At 39.8% G+C, this 19,804-nt stretch overlaps 1 protein-coding gene across 3 annotated transcripts in view; it reads right to left on the reverse strand.

Annotated features, from left to right (window-relative positions):
• asic4b (acid-sensing (proton-gated) ion channel family member 4b) overlaps positions 1–19,804 on the reverse strand; it is a 58,681-nt gene that overhangs the window by 25,284 nt on the left and 13,593 nt on the right. The window lies entirely within an intron of this gene.

Below are 19,804 nucleotides of genomic sequence, written 5' to 3' on the forward strand. Positions count from 1 at the left end.
CTATCACGAATCAGGACGAGATTCAGATGCAGGCACAACAAAACTCCGTTTATTAGCAGTTATTTTGCACTCAACTGGGCAAAGCAGTAAACAGAAAAATAATAATCAGATCCAGCAGGGGGCGCAGGCAGCTCAATCCTGGGCAGCCTTCAGGGAAATGGGAGGAACAGGTTCGCGGCGACCAGCTGGGCAGGGCCACGCGTCCAGGTGGAGAGATCGCTGGTGGGCGAGGAAAGAGGTACTGGAGCGAGAGATGTAGCGTCGGGGAAACAGAAAGCCAGCCCAGCCGAGGCAGAGAGTGAACACAGTCTAGATGGCAGGGAAAAAACAAAACTTAAAGAAACAAAAACAAGGCACTGGAGTCTCAAAACAAAACACAAGGCAAGATCTAACTTGACAAGGGAAAAGGCTTAGGTTGGCCGGAGCGCTGGGTAAATATACACAAACAATCTGGCACAAGACAGCGAACACGAGGGGAATAAATAAGGGAATAATTAGGACGTCAATGACAGGTGAGAGCGGTGAGCGCTAATGCTGATCGAATAACAAGGGGGTGGGGAGTAGGGATGTAACGATATCAAAATCTCACGGTACGATACAATTTCGAGATTGACCTCACGGTATGATATTTATTGGGATATTGTGGAAAAGCTTACGGTAATGTTAAATAGCTCACGATAGTGTTTGTGATGATAATAGCGAAAAAATACTGACATTTATTCTGCTTTTGCCAGTCAACAGGCAATTTATCATTGTATTTATGGATCATGACAACATAAAACGCTGATCACATAGTGCTTTTAAAGTGCAAGTTGTAGTCAGGAACATCAATATTCTGTATAATAATATTTGGTTGCATAACTGATTCTTATGTGCAATGTTCAAGTTAAGAAGCAACTAGAACAATTGTAAACAATAGGGAACTCCCTTTAAGCGCAAACAAAGATCAAGTTAAGTCAGGTTTATGTGCAAGGCAAATAAAAGCAGCCTTTTAAAACTGGTATTTAGGAACATAACTTAAACTTAAATAAAATAGTCAGTCAAAAAGCCTTTTAAAAAAAACCTGACCTATCATTTAGCTTATGTTCACGTTTTTCATCAGAAAGATCAAAATATACATTGCAAGGGAGAAGAAGAGAGCTATTCCATCTTGTCACTACATCAATAATGAATTTATGAACAGGGGGATTGAGTAGTTTTTGTTTGGTGGTCAGCACGGCTGTGGCTGTAGAACTGCGGTGAAAAAAACTTGCTACATGTCTGACTCTACCGAGGAGGCGGCTCACTGCGTTGACCTTTAAACCTGCTTGGGAGGCCAGGTTTAGTGTGTGCGCAAAGCACCGTATGTGAGGGGACAGTTCGGCTTCCTTTACTGCTACTCGCATGTTGCTTGCGTTGTCAGTAACAACAGCGATCCTTGTTCCAATCTTGTCCAGCCCCCACTCTTTGACTGCAGATTTAAGAACTTCGGCTATTTTTACGCCAGTGTGTGATTCGCTAAGCTGTCTAGTTTGTAAAACGTAACTCTGCATTTCCCATTCACTCGTCAAAACATGTGCCGTAATAGTGATGTAACTGTGAGTCGCTCTGTAAGTCCACCCATCAGTGGTAATAGCAATGCACTGATTGCACTCAGACTGTTTAAGGTTCAACATGACACGTTCTTTTGTCTCACGGTAAAGAGCAGGGAACACAGTTTGACTAAAATGAGCCTGCGGCGGCATGTGATACTTCGGCTCAAGCTTGGCCACTAACCTTTTAAATCCTTTGCGATTTACTGCAAAAAAGGGACGTAAATCACACGCCATGTATTCCGCGATGTACCTCGTGATTTCTTGAGCCCTTGCGCTGTTGTGTGGCATAGTTGTTGAAAATGCCTCCTTAACGGTTTTTTTACCGGACAGTAGTTTCTTTGTGAGAGAATCTGCAAACTTTTCGGGACTTTTTGATGGGTCGTCAGATGACTTCGCATGTTGCTTGTGTTTCCCGTGTTGTAACGCAGTTTACTGTGGCAGTGCTTGCACATAGTCCATTGTCTCTCCACCACCTTCTCTCCTTTTGCGTTTTTTGACACGGCGAAACCAAAATGTTTCCAGACATCTGATTTAAAAGCTGCAGGGGCTGGCACAATCTCAACTTCGGGGTTGTTGTTTTCATCCTTACAAGTATCGCTGTCGGCCATGCTGGCTTGCTGTGAGCTTGTGTGGACAGCGTGCAGCGTGCAATCCTATTGGCTTAACAACGGTTGTTGTGACGACGCAACGCAAAGGATCATGGTCTATGTAGTTAACAATGATTTGTTCCCGCGGGACTGTGTTTATTCCTCTTGCTTTTTTACGGACACCTGTCCTTTTAATATTGTAACCCAATCATGACGATATAGAGACACGTTTACAACCGCGATAGCGCGATATTGTCAATATCGTTACATCCCTGGTAGGGAGAACGGCACAATGACAGCGGAGCACGTGGCGAACTGTCAACACAAACCATGCGCACCAAAACATCAGCAAGGCACACAGAGACAACACAACGCCACGAGAGACAACACAACAAGGCAGATCAGACCAAAGACATGACAAAAAGTTCATGTTCAAAGAAAAGAGAGAGAAATAAAACTAGAGAGAGAAGATTAAGTAAGAGAGCGGTACAGGGTGTGTGTGTGTGTGTATGTTCTTACATTAATTCTTTCTGGCAGCAGACATACGTGTAGTCTTTAATTGTGCCTGTGGCAACGCTTGTTATTGTTACTGAGCAATTTTCCTTTCAGGTGTTTGTAAAGGTGCTGTGGACGATAACTACTACATATCACATCACAAATATGTCACTCGTCCTCAAACTGCACAACAATCCCTCAGCTTCCGAAGCCTAGTCTGCCTAGTTTTTTTAGTCCAAAAACACAAATATTTAGGTCTAAATTTAAGATTTATGCAAACAAATTGCATGTTTCATCCATTTCAGCCACTATGCTATAATAAACTTAATGTTATGCATACAGTATTTGTCAGCCATACGTAATTGAAACAAGTGAGATAAGATATCCAAATCCAAAGCATAACATCAACGTAACCATAACCTTACCTTTGGTACCATTTACTATGCTGTAATATCTATTACTTTTATGCACTGTAGATCATTTTTATTTCATAAAGCTTTGTCCTGTTTTCATAACAACTTAGTGCTGCTATCTGTCACGTACTGCTCTGAGACAAGAAGGTTGAGGATCTAAATGCAGTTTTATTGAAAAGGTAATCCACTAACGTAGTCGAAAAGAGGCAAGAGGTCAGTGTCACAGTGTCTGATTTGTTCCCTGGGTTTTCTAGAGGTTCTTTCCCTGATCGTCACATTTCCTCATGTACTACATTTCCCATCAGCCTGTTCTGTCACTCATCACTGATCATTACAAACACCTGTTCCCACTCACATTGTTTGCACTGGTCTATTTATACCCTGTCTGTTTCTGTGTTAGTTGTCGAGTCCTTGCTTAATGTCTGTTTGCACTTCAGAGTTCTTGTCTTGTTTTGTTTCTTGCTTATGGACTGCTTTATGGATTTTGAACCTTTGCCTGGCTAACGATGAATATGGATTACCCTAAATAAGCACTGCATTTGGATCTTACCTTTTTGTGTGCATCTCGTGACAGTCAGAGCACAGTAAATCAGTCCAATCAAACAAACAAATCCAGAGGGTGAGACAAAAATGGGAAAACCAGGACACAGGCAGATATCAAGAACCAGGAACATACAGTAGAAAACAGTGGAATTGCTCAGAAATGCAATATAAACACTAAACAAGACTGTTACAACCCCTTGGCTCAAGGAGTGGCAACATGAATGGAGAGGCCATACAAAGTAATTTGCAAAGTTGTATTTAATCAGAATAATTAAACATGACTACATTAAAATAAAAGACAAAGTATAAAGATACACAAACAGCCACATCAAGCCTTGGACTAGAGAGGATGAGAGAGTCAGCATGACAACCACAGCAAGACCAAGCTTCTTCTCATCTTGAGCTATCCTCCAGCTTATGAGCAGCATGGTTAATCACCGTCAATTCTCCACACCTTTTTCACAGCAATTAACCTGAGGACACAAATAGCATTACCCAGATACACCTAATGGACGAAATAAAGTACTACACCTCGTGGTCCATCACACCTCCCTCCTAAAGACAGAGGCCCTTATCCAAAGGTACTCTGTAAACATGATACAAAAAAAAAACACATACAAAGAACATAATCTATCACAAGATAACATTTAACCAGATTTAGAAGTCAAACAAAATTATTGATTCCATTTACCCTCTCTCCTTCACCCCCTACCCCTCTAATACTCCACCTCCTAATGCTCTCAGGTGCCTTGAGAACACAAAGATGAGGTGAAAGAAATAAAGTGAAGAACCAACAAAAATGTAATAGATCAATGGAGCTCGTGACAAGGTATCCGCCATAATATTATCTACCCCTCTAATATGACGAATATCCAGGCTGTAAGACTGCAAGAATAAAGCCCAACAAATAAGTCGTTGATTTGGACTGTGCAAGGACTGTAAGAAGGTAAGAGGGTTGTGGTCTGTAAATACTACCAGAGACACAGAACCTCCCCATACATACACATCAAAATGTTGTAAAGCCCAAATTAATGCCAACAACTCCTTTTCAATGGTTGAATAATTACTCTGACACAAATTAAACTTCTTAGAAAAGAAGCTAATTGGTCGATCAATACCGTTGTCATCCTTCTGAAATAACGTGTCCTGAGGACACAAATAGCATTACCCAGAGACACCTAATGGACAAAATAAATACTACACCCCGTGGTCCATCACAAGACTTTGCAGGGAATGACAGAAAGAACCAGGCTTATATAGGGTGAGCAAACAAGAAGATGAGACACAGGTGAAAACAATGAGTGCTGATGAGTCCAAGCAGAGAATTACTCCTCGGGAGGTATGAGAAAAAAAATAGTATAATTGATTAGGTAATAGTGAACTACCTGCTATTACTGTGCTATTACTTAGTAATTTATTGATCAGAGTTTCTTGTTAGTTAATAATAGAATGTTAATATTGCAGTACTCATTTGTTCCTATGTAGTTATTCATTAATGACGGAACAGTATTCTAGTGGTATTCAATTGGCTAAATAAAAGCAGGTGAAGGAAAACACAGGACACATGGATTCACAGGGCACTAACATTGCCAGTAGGCATCATTAGCTCATTTTAGTCTTTTCTTTTCTTGGGACATGATGCAGAGCAGGAGTTCATCCAAAAATGAAAATTCTCAGCAATCACTTACTCACTCTCATTCTGTTCCAAAACCATTAGACTTCATCTTCAAAACACAAATGAAGATATTTTTTATGAAACCTGAGGGATTTCTGTCCCTCCAAACCACCCAAACCATTGATGCATAAAATATCGTAAAAGAAAAGGTTTGTTCAAGCAAGTATGGCTGGGTCAGTCATTTACCATATTTGATGTGCACAACATATGTGCAGTTATCAGTGTTTACATGTGAATAAAAGCCTACACTAAATGTTCATCATAGAAATTAACTATTTTTCTTCAGAAGACTTTAATTAAACAGCTTGATTCATGTGGATTGCTTTTAAAATGTCTTTATAAACTTTTTGAATAGTCAAATTTTTGGTGGAATGGACTTTCAAAAATTTCTCAGGTTTAATAAAAGAAATATTACCTTCCTTTATTCATTACGTCATGAAACTAACTATGAAAACTAGAAAACAAAGAAATGCCGAGTTCACATAGCCTTGGTCCACACATCCTCCTAAAACAGTTAAACAAACAACCACAGGGATGTACACATATCCACAGCCATGCGGTCTTGACTCAGGTTTTCTGCTCCAGTGATCTGAACAACTGTAATGAAATAGTAGTTCCGTTCCATGTTCTCTGAAACCCTCGACAGACAGAGATATGTTCACCAACTGTTTGACTGCCCACAAATATGTGGAGAGAGACACGTTATTAAGCCCTGTGATTCTAAAAGAACTTCTATCTTTCTCTCTTTCCCCTGCTAACGTATACGAGTCACGAGGATGCCAGAAGGCACCCAAACAAAAGCATTCATCACCATTCACAGCCTCAATCGGATGCACACTAAGGTACAGACCCAATTTACCATGATGAAAATGAATGTGGATCTGCAATTTAATGTTTAGATTTGTGAATGTTCTCGGCCATGCAGTAGTTTTGTAGTGTAAGCAGACTCCGGTTTACATTCACTTGATTTGAGAGTCACTGGAGAAACGTGCGAGGAAATGTCTATGTATTGCTAGGTGTATCTGATTACTTAAAGACTATTTTAATTAATGAACACCATTAGGCTTAAAGCTTGAATGTCTCTCTGATGGAAAAGCTGAGGAGAGCAACATACATTAGACTGGAGGTGAACAAACTTGCGATGATATCGCTCAGTGTGTTCAATTCCTGAATGATCAGTCTTTCCTGAATGACAGTCATATTCATGAGAAATTTCAGTCTGTTTTAAACATCGTCACAGTACTGAATCTGATCTTAGCTCTGCTTTTGACCTCGTTGATCACAACATTCTCATTTCTCGTCTTGAAGCGTGTATGAGTTTTCGGGGTACGGTGCTACAATGGTTTCGCTCATATTTAACTAATAGGAGTTACTCAGTCCGTATTGGTCAACAGTGTTCGTCCAAAATGAAATTTTGATTTCGCTTCATTGGCTACCGGTTAAATTTAGAATAGATTTTAAAGTTCTGTTATTTGTTTTTAAGTCATTGCAGAACAAGTCTCCACAGTACTTATCTGAATTACTTCATCCACTCACACAGTCAAGATCACTCAGATCGGGGGACTCTAACTTACTATCAGTCCCTCGAACTAGACTTAAAAATAGGGGTGATCGTGCTTTTGCAGCAATTGGACCTAAGCTAAGGAACAGCCTACCGGCTTACATTAGATCTGCCCAATCATGGTCCGTTTTTAAGTCTACTTTGAAAACGTATTTTTTCTCAATAGCTTTTAATATATTTTGATGTGTGTGTTTTATGCTTGTATTTTTACTTGTATTGTATGTCTTTTGGCCTTGTTAAGCACTTTGGTCAACGCCAGTTGTTTTTAAATGTATGTAGCAATGTTCAGGGAAGAAGGAGGCGGGAACCGGCGAACATTTAACAGACTTTATTTAAAATAAAATAAACAAACCAAAATACCGCCAGCAGGCCCTCGCGGACGACTGCTGGCTACCAAAAATAAACATAAAAGGAACTGACAGCAGCCCCTCGCGGACGACTGCTGGTTAAAATAAAATACAAATACAAAAACCAAACACAACTAAAATACAGGCCTGTTCCTCTCTCGATCATCAACGTCGTCGCTCCTCCTTTATGCTTCCGCTCCTCCGTGAGAGATGCGAGACCGGTGTGCTCCACAGGTGTTACTCATTAGCAATCGCACCACCGTCCTCGTGCCGTTCTCTCACGTCCCTCGGCCGTCCTGTTTGCCACAGTGCCAGATTGTATTGTATTACAGGTTTTTCGGAGTTGACTCCGACTTGCACCGTAGGAGTCCATGGAATTGATTCCTCGACTCCATTTACTTTACATGTGAACAGGGCCAGGAATAATACATGATTGCAGTCATTATAACACACTATTTTTTTTTTCCTGACACAAAGCCTTAAATTACACTTTTAGTGGGACTGTCCAAATTAGTCCAAATTAGTCCAAATTAGCGATGACATATATGAGTAGTTATCAGTGTTGTTACCTAGTTGTTGACAATACCTAATTTTACAGATGTAAAAATAAAGAAGAAACAGCCGTGGTCGAATCATTGACTTAACAAAATCTCCAGCTCTCTGTGTCTGAATTCTTTACTTCATTTTCTTCACTTGCTGACGTAGTGCACTCAACTGTCATGCTCTATATAGAGATTAGAAAATGAGCAAACAAGAAAGCGTTTCTGACACAGCAACAGAGTCAACAAAAAGAGTCGATTCCTTTGCTAGAATTGACCCTAACTATAGGCCTATTCAGAGTTGAGGAATCAACTTTTTTAGGAAAGTTTACACACACATTCCCTTTCTTTGTACAATTCAGTAGATCTTTTTTTGTTTTTAAACAAGAACCGGTAATCAATTTCAGCACGTAACTGCAGCACAAGCCTTCTGCATGGCCTCATTCTGCTTGAGTGGGCTAGCTGTCAATTATGTCTGTCCATCACACACACCTTCTGTAAAGTATGTATGTGCCTGAGAATCTGTATATGTACAGTATGTGTGTGTTTGTATTGCTTCAGTTTAGCTAACATTGACCTGCTTCATTTTCCACCTGTGTGTATACGTTTAAAGCTGAAGGTTATATGGAATCTGTTCCATCACTCTCTGGACATCATGCTGGGGTTAATCAATGCACAACATCACACTTAATGATCGCTTGATTGATCCCCTGTTGAGGTTAAAACCTCTCTGTCTCTCTGCCATCCTGACTCACACATCACGCTGTGTTTAGCACCGCATCTGCTTGCTTTAGCATGCGCTTTATGAATTATAATACAACAAAAAAAAATTATCCTAATGATGCTGGAGGTTTTGTCTAAAACAAAGTACAGAGTTTATAGTATTTGGCATTTTATATTTTTATAATTACACTACCATTCAAAAGTTTGCGGTTGGTAAGACTGTTTTCTATTTTAAAGGTGCCTTGTGTAATGTCCGCCAAAAAATCAATTCATACTCCACATTCCATACCAGATGGGGGCAGAAAGTGAGTTGGTCTACTCTAGAGCAACAAACGAGAAACGGCATAGTCTCTATGCTCCGCCCCTACCTTTACAACGACCCTAGAGCCATAGCCGAAGCTGAGCCAGCCGAGCCAACTCCTAATAGAGGACGTTTTGACTCCAGAGGAACGTTGGTTGATGTCAAGTGATTTTTAAATATATGACAATCTTCAAGCTACTCCCCTTCACCTTTACCAGTGAATATGTTCATATTCATTTGTTCATGTTACATTTTTATTGTTAGTTTGAATTGCATTAATTTGACAGACCGCATTCGCTGATGTTGACCAAGCTAGCGCCATTCAGAGCTGCCAACTCTCACGAATTCACAGTGAGACACACGCAATTGAGACTTTTCACACGCTCTCACGCCACACATCAATTTTGTCACGCACAGAAAAATCGCAAAGCAAAGAGAGGACACGGAGACCGACAGACTAGACAGAGCAGGTTAGTTATGATATAAACAAATCTCAGCTCTCAGATTCTGTCAATTTTATTACGCCATTCAAAAAATAAAAACCGTTTTGGCGCTTGTTACACGACAGATCCCTAGCGCACGTGAACCGATCATCTCTACTAGCTAATAGTAAAAAAACACGAACACTGTTGAAAGATACAGTATGCTACAACTTGCCAACTTGGCCTCAGCCCCCCTAAAAATCATTATTTCATTATTTATTCAAATGAAGTTGAATTATGACTCTGTACAATCCAAATATATGCCTCCATGTCAATGGTACCTTCACAATAATGCAAGTTACCCATACCGTTTGCAATGATGCACCTCAATACCAGGACAGATGTTTGCTTTTGCATCTGTCGCTGGTGAAAGTCTGGTTGGTCCCTTTCGTCTTTGGGACTGAGAACTCGATGTCCATTTTCTCCCAAAAACAAGCTGAAACATGGACTCATCTGAACACAGCACACATTTCCACTTTCTTCTAGACCATCTGAGATGAGCTCAGGCCCAGAGAACTCGCCGGCATCTCCACATAGAACGGATGTAAAGCTTTCTCCTTGCGTAACAGAGATTCAAGTGGCATTTCTTGATGCAGCGTCAGACTGTGTTCAGTGAAAACGGTTATCCAAATTACTCCTGAGCACATGTGTCTGTATATTTAACGAATAAGCATGATGGTATCTTGTGGAATGCCATCTGAGGGCTCAAAGGTCACGCACATTCAACAGAGGTCTACTCCCTACCCAACACAGACTGAGATTTCTCTGGATTCCCTGAATCTTGTGACAATATTATGTATGGAAGATGATGAAAGGCATACAGTGTTTGCAATCTTGCATTGAGAAATGGTATTTTTTAATTGTTTGACAATTCTCTCATGATATTTGGCACAAAGTGATGAGCCATGACCCATCTTTGCTTAAAAAGACTGAGAAGCACTTTTACACCCAAACATGATACCCTCAACTATTACCAATTCACCTGCTCATTGTGGACTGTTTCAAAAGAGTTGGATAATCTAATTTGGATAATCTTTTCACTTTTATTTGGTCTCTGTCCCAACTTTTTTGGGGTGTGTTGCAGCCTTCAAAATCAAAATTTGTTTTTATTTACAAAATACAATTATGTTGGTCAGTGAAAACATTGGAAAACGTTTCTTTGTACTTTTGTCAGTTAATAAAAGGTTAAATAGAATTAACAAATCAAAGATTTTATAAATTCTTGATTTTATTGCATTTTACAACTTTTTCTGATTTGGGGTTGTATTTCTTATCCTTTTTTTGTTCTTAAAAACGTCTTGAAATGCACATCAGAGAAATAAAAAATTTGAACCCCCAACCAACCTCAAATTTAGGACCTCTTTGATTATAAAGCCCTGTCTACGGCCCTGTATTAGGCACAAGATCAATAATGAATGTGTAGCCTACATATTGTGAATGCATTTAATTAACTTAATTACCTAGCTTTATTAGCTTTCAGTAAATAAACGCGTCTGAGAAAATGATTCATAGGCAAAATCAACCTATCATTTGACCCTATGTTTACTTTCTTCACTGACAGACACAAATGAAAAGCCTATATCAGTCAAAGCTCCAGGGGCGGATCTACAGGGGTCGAGGGGGGGGGCAGGTGCCCCCCCACTCTAGAGCCTTGCCCCCCCAGTTGCCCCCCTAACTTTGATGATCCAAATAATGTACTTGTAAAAACAACTCGCAAGCTTCTCAAAACAGTGAACTAAACGATACATTTACCAAAATTGAACAATTTAATTTTTATTAAAGCCCCTCCTCCTACCCCTCAAATACTTAGTACGTCCCTGATTCAAACGTGCAGGGCGGCGTTCGCTCAGTCTGGCTCTCACACACACAGCGAGTCTACTGCGGTGCGGTGGCCCTGCAACCCAACTGGAGAGACTGCGTCCCCAGAGCCTCTGAAGGTGAAGTGAGTTCCCCCAGGTGTAGTTAAACACACGTTTAACTTAGTTTAATTTTTAATGAATGCAGTGTATGCTAAAGACGATCCAGCATCAGCAAAAACAGCGAGTCTATTACGTTAGCCAAAATCAGCGGTCAAATCGCTCCCTCGTGATTTGTAAGAGCACTCTTCCCTTTGATTAGCCTAATTTTGATTTTTGTAAAGACAAGAACAGCTTACTAAAAAATATAAATTGTTTGTATCAATAACGTTTACTGATGGTCGCCGTTACGTTACAACACACAATACAGTGCCAGTTAAGCCTAGTTCACACTACATGATTTTAAAACGTCGGGCTGAACTGTGGGGTTCACACTACATGACTTGCTCTCTGTGAAATCAGGAGTGTTCAAGTTGTTGAGCTGTTCACACCACACGACACAACGTGATTGATCCACAACAGGAGGTAACGCACTACACGAGTTGACAACAACTCTGTCACCCAACGATTCTATCTTGTCTACAAACCACGTTTTGTCACGAAAAATCACGGGATAAAACGAACCGGAAATGTGGCGAAACAGCACGCGCGCCAATACCCAGCGAAGAAGAACACAACACGGCCGCGAATATGGACGTCAGACAGAAAATAGTGCTGCAAACTGTTTGCGTGATGATTTGCTGTGAGAAAAAAACGTGAAAAAATAAGAGAGTATGGGCGGGTGGATCCGCATACGCGAACAGCCGGGATTGTCTATGCTACAGAGAGAGTTGGAGGTGAGTACAGCATGTTTATGTCATCGGAGATGTAGCTGCATGTTTATGTTTGACTGACGGCAAAAATCGTGTATTTACCCGCGTATTTACCCGGTGACCTCAATCCATGCCTTGCTCTGATTGGCTGTTGCTCATGACATCAGTGAGGTTGAGTCGTGCGACAGCTCTGGATATCTAGCATGCTAGATATTTTTCTAGGCTCGGCGACGCGTCTGCGAGGCGTCTGCGAGGCGTCTGCGAGCGTCTTTGATGCGTTGTTGGCTCTTTCATACTAACAGATTGGCGAGCGTTCATCGCCCGCTAATCCCCTGCGATTTGCACGCGATAACACCCTGACCTGTCGGCGAGCTCAACGATTTGCAAATCGGGCTTAAATCGCGCTTAAAATCATGTAGTGTGAACTAGGCTTTAGGAGATCGATCATTTGATTAGCTAAGCAAATCCAATTCCTCTCAGATATCACAGCAATGAAACCAGGTTACAACTGGGGAAATAACAAATACAATTAGGATTATTATATTAAGTAGTCTAAACATAACTGGTGTGTGTGCATGTGATAAATCTTTCTGATTTTATATTTGTTATATAGGCTATTATTAGCTACATGGACCTACAGTGTAACGTAATACAAGGTAGGGGTGGAACGGTACATGTAGGCCTATTCGTATTGAACCGAATCGAATTTACACGTAGAATACATGGTATAAAAATAAATTAAACTCTAAATAGCGATAACATTCGCTCAATTCGCGTTTGGTCTGAACGCAGCATATTGAACAGACTGCAATGTCAATATTGCAATGCTGAACTGTGTGTGTACGGGCGCGAGAGAGGGAGAGGCGCGGGCGTGATCGAACTTTGTGTGTGTGCGTGTGTGTGTGTGTGTGTGTGTGTGTGTGTGTGAGAGAGAGAGAGAGAGAGAGAGAGAGAGAGAGAGAGAGAGAGAGGCGCGGGCGCGATCGAACAGTGGAAACAAAAACATACTCCGTAAACATATAATTCAAACTGCAAAGTGTTTACATATATTTGTGTACACTCGCAATAAAACACAACATTGTGCTTTTGTCACACTCTCTTGTCAAACTGTAACCTACAACTATCACCCAACCAAAATCGCACGCACGGACGAACACACACACACGCACACAAACACACACACACACACACACACACACACACACACACACACACACACACACACACACACACACACACACACACACACAGTTGTACTTTTAAATTACACATTCTACATTGATTAAAAAAAGAAAATCAAATGTATTATTTTATACGGAAATCAATTATTTATAATTTACATGAGAATAAAATTAGGGTTAATTAAAATTAAGAAAAACAAATATATTGATCTGAAATATGGCAAATTAATTTTAAATTCATTCAAACATACCAAACATATCACAAGGTCTTTGTCTTTTTATTAATTTAATTAATAAACTAGTTAAATTATATAAAACTATTGTCGGTGCACTACAAATAAACTGGTTCTATGCCTTTATTAAAACTTATTTAAAAAATACAAGGCTTAAGACATTTATAAAAATGCCTTCTGCAGTTTTGTTTTGCTTTTCACTCCATTGTACCGAAATCATACCGAACCGTGATGTCTGAACCAGGGCTCTCAAGTTTTATCAAAAGTTTAGAGTGAGATTTAGGGGAGGAGCCACCCAAATATTTGCAGCAGCGGTCCCTCGACCCAACCAAATTCGCTTTAATTTTTGCTAGCAGTTCAATTTTGCCTATTGTTCATAATTGACCAGCACAAATGGAAATTATAACAATTGTTAAATCTGATAAAAAGACAAATTCATCCAAATAAAATAAATAGTTATATTTAAAAAATACAAATTTATTGAAAAATAAAAATAAATTTGACCCCAAACAAGCCAACTGAACATCAGTGCTCAATGTACATAACATTGTGTCATAACAACTTGCCCTGAGTATGTATGTCAAGACCCAAACTGGTCACCTTTACAGGGGTCATCGGATGCCCATTTTCCACAAGTTGGTATGATTCTTTTGGGTCTTCATGTAAAGTTTGTAACATACTTTGGTTAAAAATTCTCAATGGTTGTGTAAAACAACACCCTTTTTACCTCTTCAAAAACAGCTGTGTTCACAGTGACCCGTTTCGGTGCATGTCTCTTTAAATGATAATGAGCAACAACTTTTTGGCTTTTTGAGGATTAAAAAAAAGTGAATGGATTTTTTTCATTGCATGGTGATTGTGTCCACACACTGCAAAGACACATTTATTTGCAAATACCATATAAAAGTGTATTTTGCATCCGATGCCCCCTTTAAAAGCAGTTGGAGAGTTTTTGAATGCATCAAAAATAATTTAGCACGAATTTGGCTATACTCCTCAACATCAGCTCTCACTGTCTTTGATCACAGGCAAGAGATATCGTCCAGGAATCGTAAAATCAGAAAGCTAAAAAAATTAAATGAAAATGTCCGCAAACCGCATTCATCAGATCGTGCTCTTTCAACTTCCACTCCGTGTGCGCGCGTGTTGTCTAGTAACGAACGTGCTTGCAGCGGGAACACATAATCTACCCGGAAACAACTAATTCTAATTTCTGATTGGCTGGTAGCTAGCATTTAACTCTGTATAACTCGAGACAGATGCTATGAACTCGGCAGAGAACTTCCCTCCGTTTGCCTGCGTCTCGTCCATTAATTGTATAGCGGGACAAGTTCCCTTACTCCTCAGCGTGAGAAATACAAGGTGTGAGCGTGTGAACGGGTTGAAATGCGTGTGAGACTTGAGAGCCCTGCTGAACCGAGGTATGAACCGAACCGTGACTTCTGTGTACCGTTCCACTCCTAATACAAGGATAACCAGAGGTTTTCACATATTGACTTTTGCAGGCAAGAGTAGTTGAAGATAGTAGTTGGAGCTTAACCATTAAGGCTAAAAGTCCCTGGACACAATTATTGTACTTTGTTTTTTTATATTTTCATTTTGCTTGTTATAATTTTACTTTTTAAAAGATGCACGGTTTTGTTTTGTTTGAACACTGCACTGGGCTTATTCCTGTTGTGAATTAAAAACCTTTGTAGTGTGTAAGGGCATGATTAAACAATAATACTTTGTTTTTGTGTTTGTTTTGTTAAAGCAATTCACATATAGGGATTCCCACCGTCTGCCCCTGCCACCCTGCCAAGACCTCTTGCCACCCCTTTGCCCCCCCATGCAAAATTTTCTAGATCCGCCACTGCAAAGCTCAGCTTTAGGAGGGGAAGAGATAGGGCAAGATCAAAACAAAGAGAAAAAGAGTGTGATGCTGATGAGAAGAGAAAAATAATCAGCTGCCCACTGACATGGTTTTAAAGCTGTTATCCAAATTTTTTGGCCTTCAAAACATCTTAAAATATGTAGATCAGAGAAATCAAAATATCAAAATTTTCTCAGGGAAACCCAGAACCCCCCTATTTGCCCTACCTCACATTTGAGACCACAGTGATTATAAAACCCTGCCTTTGCATGGTAATTAAACTGTTTAATAGTGAGCATTAGATCCTTAACTAAACTGTTACCTTTTTTATCATTTAAAAAAAAAATTATACCCTCATTGGGGGCTTAGCCCCCCTAAAATGAAAATCCTAGTGACGCCCCTGCCGCTAACAGATACAGTTGCCATCGCTAACATTAACACTTTTATCGAACAGCCTTCGATACATGTTATAACTTCCCGAAAAAACTAAACAAACATATAAAACAAACTTCTAGCGAAATACTAACAGCATCTTACTTACCAATCCAAAAGAAATGTTGCAAGTTCGGAGTCGAACTTCATTTCTTTCATGTGCAGTAGTTGTCTCCAGCGATGGAAAGCAGTGCCAATGTTTATTCTGGTTCTGCTCCTTTTTTTATCTGATTTTATTTGTGATTCCGAGCGCGTTTTTTTCCCTGCAGCGGGTGGTTGTGGTGGTGGTAAGGGTCTCTTGCCAAGGGCTTCAGACATTCTTCCCTGAACTGAAATGTAGTAATGGGCTGTACTTTCCACACGATTGACATCAGGTTCAAGTACGCCCACAAGCCGTGCGAGTTATTCGTGTATTGCAGTTTGGCTGGTGGTTATGTTGCCCGCATACCACCTCCCATGGCCGAAATTGGTATTATGAGACCTGTCGTGCCGTGGCTAGTAATTTAGCATGCTAATTCGGGTTGATATCTCTGCAGCACTATAACTTGTCATTTTTTTAATGACATCATCACCCTTATTTCTTCTCATTCTTTTGATGCATGTAGCTAATTTTTTGGATATTTATACCTCAATTCTCACACATGGCACCTTTAATATATTTTAAAAATCAAATTCGTTCCTTTGATGACAAAGCTGAATTTTCAGCAAACACTATTTCAGTCTTCAGAGTCACATGATCCTTCCAAAATAATTACAATATGCTGATTTGGTGCTCAGATAACTTTTTGCATTTTTATCAGTTGAAAACAGCTGTGCTGATTAATATTTTGTTCAGCCCAGATTATCTGGTAATGTGAGGTGTTTACAGATCAAGTCTTAAACATCCGATCTGCATCGGGGCAACGTTGCAGGACTTTTTTTCCTTGAATAAAAAAACTTCTTCATGCCTAAAAATAGCTTGAACGTAACTCTGCACACTTGCCTCATTTAGTATACGAGGTTATATGAATATGCAAATTAGCACCACCTCCACTCACTCACACCAGATCAGAGATCCACTTGTTGATGATCAAATGTTGACATGATTGGATACAAGGTAGTTTGTGACGTCAGAAACACCGGCGATTTCAAACCTTGTTTTTGAGACTGTCTTTGGTTCACCACAGTTTTAAAGAGAAAATATTCAGCAATGGTGTTGACTTGAATTTGCACATGGTTTGTCTTAAATCATATTAAAAACACCACATAGACATAAACAACATTAAAATCTTGATTTTCACCACAGGGGGACTTTAAGAATATCTTGTAGTATGTGATGCACCACGATTTCAAAATCTTGTAGTGTGTGCAAGTTTGAGATTTGAAAGAAGAAAATATGTGAAAATTCTCCGTATGTGCGTGACGCAATGAGATTTCACAATCGTTTAAGATTTATAAACTCCTGTAGTCTGAGCCCAGCTTAAAGGAAACAGATCACTTTCATTTCAACTTGTCATCTGTACAACTAAATCAGCATGCGCTTCTGTGTTTATTGACAATCATGTACTCCCATAGAAAAACCATAATGAGACTATGCAAAACACTGATGGATTATCACAACTTAATAACAATAAATGTCTCAAACTGAGTCTAAACACCTAATAATCAACATGTGATTATACTTATCTGATTGTTAATGAGTTTGTCAAGCATGCGAGCATGTGTTTGTGTGTGTGTGTGTGTGTGTGTGTGTGTGTGTGTGTGTGTGTGTGTGTGTGTGTGTGTGTGTGTGTGTGTGTGTGTGTGTGTGTGTGTGTGTGTGTGTGTGTGTGTGTGTGTGTGTGTGTGTGTGTGTGTGTGTGTGTGTGTAATTTCTTTATCTCATGTTGGGTCTGAATTTCTCTGCATGCTCCTGTCCTAGAGCTGAATGTTTTGAAAGTGTGCTCTCATCTTGCCTTGGGCAATGTAAGACATCCTGGAACTCATAGATGTTGCATCAGAGCTGAAGGCCTTGTCTTTGGGTCATTTTTACCACTCAAAAACAGGCAGGTACTGACAAAATAAAAGTATTTTTGATATTCTAACATCAGAGGTTTGGATACAATGTTTGTCCTGTTTTGTTGTATTCACAGTAGGCTTTATTTGCAGTATAAAACAAGAGATTTGTTATTCTGCAATTGGAAAGATGGTGAGGTGTACAAAAACACCCCAGTGTCCCACTTTGAAACCACCTGGATATCTATCTATCTATCTATCTATCTATCTATCTATCTATCTATCTATCTCTATCTCTATCTCTCTCTCTCTCTCTCTCTCTCTCTCTCTCTCTCTCTCTCTCTCTCTCTCTCTCTCTCTCTCTCTCTCTCTCTCTCTCTCTCTCTCTCTCTCTCTCTCTCTCTCTCTCTCTCTCTCTCTCTCTGTCTCTGTCCTTATAATGACCTCTCACTGGGACAGCTTGCCATTACACATTTATCCATCTCTATTTTTTGTGTGTGAATTTTCTTCTTTTTTTTGGTCATGTTCCTAGCCACAAAGATCATCAATCATCTCATCTGTCAGTCTTCGCCCTCAAACCTTTAAAACCCTCAAAGATAATGCGTCATCGATTGATGTAAAGTGTAGACCTAACATTGTGTCAGTTACATCTCAATGTTTACTGCTCACACATGCTGTAGAATATATATATATTAAAAAAAAATTCTGCACATGTATTGTCCTGTCTGTTGGGAGCAACCATTCGGGACACTGCACTGACATCACAGAGAATCAGCCTAGAGTCGAAAAAAATGTCAGCACTTCTGTCCTGTTGCTGGGAGAAGAGGGAATGAGAAATGGAGTGAGTGCATGAATCCCATCGGTACTTACATATAAGATACTAAAATCTCCACATTTACAGCTGTATGTGTATAAGATAACAAAAAAGAGAGCTCTGTATTTCTTCAACCCCTTGAAGTGAATCACACGCTCACGTCCGTCTTGTGTTGCAGAGCTCTGAACACTAAAACTGTCTGAATTTGTTTTGGTCTAAAAATGATTTCCTTCAGCAATTTAAAACCTGTCTGAACAAGAGTGTTTTCCACCACATATCAGGAAACAGATCAAAGCACCCAATGACAGTGTAGATTCTTTTGTGTTTGTGTCGTGCATAATGCGTCTGCTTGGTGACAGGTCATTTCTGTGTAATTATGACAGCTGTGCTTGGTTACAGCCATTTGGGTGACAGAGGGTGTCAGCATACCGTAGTACTCGAACTGTCATATCTGTGATATAATGGGTTATTTACACTGATATCTTAGAGGGGGAGATAAAAAAAGATGATGAGAAGCAGAGCAAGAAGAAAACAGATAAAACTAAGTAAAAGTAAAGAAAGAACACTTTTTAAGTACACCTTTTAAAAGATAAGATGCTCGCTCATCGAACTTAATTGACAATAACTGGCTTTTTGGTTGTATTATCTACTTCATCAACCATTAATTATTTAAAAAAAAGATTGAATCTGGAAATATAGCAAAATAACAGAAAAATAAGAGACACCACGTCCGTAATTTATAGCAAAATATATAGCATTAATTCGATCTCAAACAGATTCATTAAAAGTAGTTTAACTAACCCTAACCCTAACATCATTAACCAACGTGGTTGAATGACCAACTTGTGACAGTGCGATTTCAGGAAACAGCCGTGACTATAGCTAATTGGTTTCTTCAACGATGCATCGTACTATGGTGGTTAAGCAGCGAGTTACGCCATTGTACGGGAAACGCATCCCAGAACATGTTGGTGTAGTAGTAGATGTAACAGGAACACAGTGGATCAACAGGTAAGTGGTGATTCTTGAGATTGTTAGCAGATGAGAAAGACTTGAATTGTTAAATTTGAGTTTTTGGCTTACAGAACTGTTGGAGCGCACACACACACACACACACACATGAGGGAACAATGTTGAGACAAGGGAGGACTGGAAGACGACTTGGATGATGTGATGACCTGAAGATGACTTGGATGACTGGAGATCGACTTGGATGATGTAACAGCAGTAGTTAGCAAGCTCATCAGGAACAATATGCAGGTAAGTAGCAGGCTAAGCAGTCTGGGGAGTCATTGTCAAACAAGGTCAGACAATGGTTGCATCCAAAATCTTAAAAATGCTGCCTTTCCAAGGTAGGAAGGCATCAAGGCACGTCCGAATCCAATGTTAGCTTCACTTCCTGTCTCCTGA

This window comes from Siphateles boraxobius, unplaced genomic scaffold (assembly GCF_051911475.1).
Source record: "Siphateles boraxobius isolate OS27281-9 unplaced genomic scaffold, OSU_SipBor_1 41, whole genome shotgun sequence".
Taxonomy (NCBI): domain Eukaryota; kingdom Metazoa; phylum Chordata; class Actinopteri; order Cypriniformes; family Leuciscidae; genus Siphateles; species Siphateles boraxobius.